The 4,499-nt window shown below is 37.3% G+C and overlaps 1 non-coding gene across 1 annotated transcript; it reads right to left on the reverse strand.

Moving 5' to 3' along the window:
• Positions 1 to 4,086: 4,086 nt before the first annotated feature.
• LOC122496327 lies at positions 4,087 to 4,193 on the reverse strand. Its single transcript, XR_006300768.1, has one exon. It is a non-coding gene; the product is annotated as a U6 spliceosomal RNA (small nuclear RNA).
• Between the last annotated feature and the right edge of the window lie 306 nt (positions 4,194 to 4,499).

The following is a 4,499-nucleotide window of genomic DNA, read 5'->3' on the forward strand; positions in this document are numbered from 1 at the left end:
ACACAGTCTCATAAACATAGCTCCAAGTTGGTTGCTAAGAGTAACTGTTTGCATCTGGATTACTCTTTGTAGTTAGCACGTCATTTTGAAGCATGTATCGATCCACCCATCTTTTCATTCATTCAGTAAAAACGTATTTGGCAATAATAATAATATTATAGGCCCACCATGGAACACGCATTGTGCCAGACATAGAGATTATAGTGATAATCAAGAGAATCATATGGTCATGGTCACTGCCAACATGGTGTTGGTAGTCCAGGACAGTGTTTTTTGTTTGTTTAAACACAATTCAGTGAAATTCAATTGAATTGTTACGTAAAAGGTATTTCTTACTGAGGATTATGGCCAAAAACATGGAAACACATTGGTTTAGTGGAGGTTATTCCTCTAACTATCCTTCTCACAGCCACTGGAGAATTCATGGAGTCTCATGCAGAAGAGAGAAAATATTACTATTCTTGCTTGTAATAATATTCATCAGGCATTATACCTTGCAAGGGAAGCAAAAGTTATCAAACACTTCTGTCCTTGCTTTCAATCCTTTTGGGGCTCCCCATCACCCACAGGATGAAGGCTCAACACCTTAGCCTAATACAGCAGCCACTTCTGGATGATCCGGTTTCTATCTCTCTGGCTCCCTTTTCCATTGTTCATACCACTTCCCTTCATCCTCTTCAAATGCCCTCCTTAACCCAGCTACCTGGAAACACCTCCTCACCTTTGAACACTCAGGTTAGGTGTAACTTCCTCTGTGCCTTTGCCCTGTTCCTTCAGGCAAAACTGACAGCTTCTTGTTTGGTCTTTCACTGTCACTTTCTTATTCCCCTTTTTCTTCTGATTATGGCACCCCCTTTTCTTTGGGAAGCCCCCCTCCCCCATGTGGTGTTGATGACAGGCAGGACTCATAGGATGGGCTCATGACGCTGGCCTAGAACCTCATATTCTGAATATTGCAATTGGTTCAAGGATGGTATATAACCCAAGCAAGGCCAGTTACAGTCTGTGAGCCCTTTGTGTTGAGATAGTTCAAGTTGGGTCTCTAAATAGTCATGAATATACAACGTCTAACTTTATAGCACCCTTACTTGTCTAAAGCCTATCTCCTTCTACCATACCATAAATTCCTTCAAGGCAAAGACTGTTCTTTGACTTAAAAAAATTTGTATGTGTATGAATTTGTGTGTTCATAAAAGTAGGAAAAGTAGGAAATCGGTGGGTGATTTGCTGTAGAAAAATTTAAAAACACACAAAAACGTTGCTAAGCCCTTGTAATCCTTCCTCTTCTATTTTAACAATTTTTATAGCGCAGATACACACAAAACTCACATTTTACACAAATAGAATATAAATGAACATATGACTTTATAACTCATTTTTTTCACCTAAGTGATATATTGTGAAAACTTTTCCATGTAAATTAGCTATTTTTCCTCGTGATTTTTCTTGGCCATTTATTATTCCTAGTCAGATGGAAAATGTGTCATGGCCTATTCATCAAAACTTAGGTGCTTTCTATTTCTCACTATTATAAAAAAAATGCAGTGTCTGTTTTATGCCAAAGATGACACTGCAAAGAACAGTCTTTTCAAGAAACGTTGCTGGTCAATGAGATAACCATACAGCAGGTGTATTAGTATTTATTGCTGTTTAACAGCAATAACAGTTTAACCACTAACTTGCATTTTAATGCAATGTACACATGTTATCTCAAAGTGCCTGTAGACAAGAGTTTAGACAAGGCTTAACCAGGCCCTCTGCTTAAGGGTCTCACAAAGTTGCAATCAAGGTGTTGGCTAAGGCTGCAGTATTATCAGAAGTTCAACTGGGGAAGGATCTGCAAATCAAATTCATGTGGTTATTGGCAGAATTCAATTCCTTCCAGGCTACCAAACTGAGGACCTCAATTTTCTGCTGTTAGCTTGAGGCCACCCACACTTCCTTACCGCATGCCTCTCTTCATGGAGTAGCTCAGAGAGTAGTTGGGTGTTACAATTTTAAGTAACATAATCATGTACACAAAATCACATATATCCTGTCACCTTTGCTATATTTTATCAGTTAGAAGCAATTCACAGGTCTCACCCAGACTCATGAGGAAGAGGTTACGCAAGAACATAAGCACCAGTATGGGAATCATGGGGACTGCCCTAGACTCAACCTCAGTGAGTTTCCCAAACTTTCTTGATACATGGCATCTTTAATGTCCCAGAAATTTTCTTTTCGTGGCACCTTTAGGCCAAAAGAAATACCTAACAATTTTTTTTGTTAAGTAGTTAGATCCAAACAAGTTAGTAAGTACTTATATCCTAGCAATTTAGTAATCATTTGAAAGATAGTACATATAATTTGAAAGAAAAAATAATATTTTATTTTATTTTTAAGAAACCACAATATTTACTAATGGATTTATGCTCCTGTGGGCCCTACAGGTCTTAATGGGCCTTGGAATCAGACTGAACACCATTATTCACATCTCCTGATTTCAAGAGGTATTTACTTTTATCACGGCAACTTCAAAAAACCCAGCTTTGCAAAAATATGTCATGGAAGGGAATGTAGTACGATTTAATGTTGAAACCGAACTACTTCAAGTTAATAGTTTGGTATCCAACAGATAGATGTCACTGTGCTTCTCTCAAAAAATGCAAAATATCTCATGGCACCCCTGTGAATTCACTATAGCTCCCAAAGATGACTTGGTATGGCCATATGGAAAAATTTCCTTGACCTTTACGTTATACCATAAACAAAATCAATTTCTAATAGATTACAGATCTAAAGGTAAAACGAAAACGTAAAGCTTTCAGGGGAAGAACATTTTTCTGATCCTGGGGTACTGCACAATTTCTTGAATAGTATTTAAAACGTACTAAACATAAAAAATTGACAAATTCAACAATATTAATATATGAATCTCTTTTTTAAAAAATATTTTTAATGTTTACTTATGTTTGAAAGATAGAGCATGAGCAAGGGAAGGGCAGAGAGAAGGGGAGACACAGAATCTGAAGCAGGCTCCAGGCTCTGAACTGTCAGCCCAGAGCCCAACGAGGGGCTCAAACCCACGAACTGTGAGACCATGACCCGAGCCAAAGTCAGACACTTAACCAACTGAGCCACCCAGGCTCCCTAATACAAGAATTTCTTTTCATCAAGTGAGTGAAAAGGCACTTTATAAGGTGGAATAAGGTATCTGTATACATTTATCTGGCTAATAGCTTGTAGCCAGGATGTTTAAAGAATGCCTACAAACCAGTAAAAAAAAAAAGACTACTCAGTAGAAAAACAGGAAATAGACTTGAACACACTCTTCAGAAAGAGGATATCCAATGACCAATAATCGTATGAAGAAGTTTTCAACCTCATTAATCATCAGGGAAATGAAAATTGAAATCACAGCTCGATACTGACACACCCACCAGATGGCTAAAATTTTTAAAAGTGTTATCAAGGATGTGAACAAACCAGAACTCTCTTATAAAGCTGATGGGGTGTAAACAGGTAGAATCGTATTGTTAAACTGTTTAGCACTATCTACTAAGGTGGATCATTCTTGGGTATATACCCCAAGGAAATGCAGATATTTATTAACCAAAATATGTTCACAACAGCACTATTTATAATAGTCTGAGACTGGAAACTACCCAAATGTCTATAAATAGCAGAATAGATAGATAACTAGTGGTACCTTCCCATAATGGAGTACTATATAGAATAAGCAACTTATAACTACATAAATAATGTGGAATCTCACAAAAGAAGCCATTCCAACTGTCCCCCACCTTTCCCTACTCCCACAAGGTAAACCATATACTGTGTGATTCCATTTATATAAAATACAAAAAAGGTAAAATTAGTCTATACTGTTAGAAGTCAGACTAAAAGTTCCCCTTGGTGGGAAGGCGATCTGAGAGCAGAAAGGGGCAAAAGAGGGCTTCTGGAGTGCTGGTCATGTCTTTTCTTTCTTTCTTTTTCTTTCTTTCTTTCTTTCTTTCTTTCTTTCTTTCTTTCTTTCTTTCTTGTTTTATTTATTTATTTATTTATTTATTTATAAATATAATTTATTGTCAAATTGGCTTCCATAAAAAATACGGAAGCTTCACGAATGTGCGTGTCATCCTTGCGCAGGGGCTGTGCTGACCTTCTCTGTGTTGTTCCAATTTTAGTATATGTGCTGCCCAAGTAAGCACCATATCTTCCTCCTTGATCTGGGTACCAATCATCTGTGTTTCGGTTGTGAAAATAGTTGAGTGGTATCCTTATTATCTGTGCATTCAATACATGCATGTATGTTGTACATCAATCCAAAGTTGAAAAATGTTTCAGTGAACATCCTTGTAGTGATGTTTTTGCAGATATCTCTGTTTCTTTCTCTTTTGACCGAATTCCTAGATGTGGGATTGCTAAATGAAATGGTATGAACATTTTTACAGCTTACAATACATCTTGTCAACTTGTCAGGGACTGCTTTTATTTATCTTGTCTCCCTGTGCCTA

Source organism: Prionailurus bengalensis, chromosome A1 (genome assembly GCF_016509475.1).
Source record: "Prionailurus bengalensis isolate Pbe53 chromosome A1, Fcat_Pben_1.1_paternal_pri, whole genome shotgun sequence".
NCBI classification, from domain to species: Eukaryota; Metazoa; Chordata; class Mammalia; order Carnivora; family Felidae; genus Prionailurus; species Prionailurus bengalensis.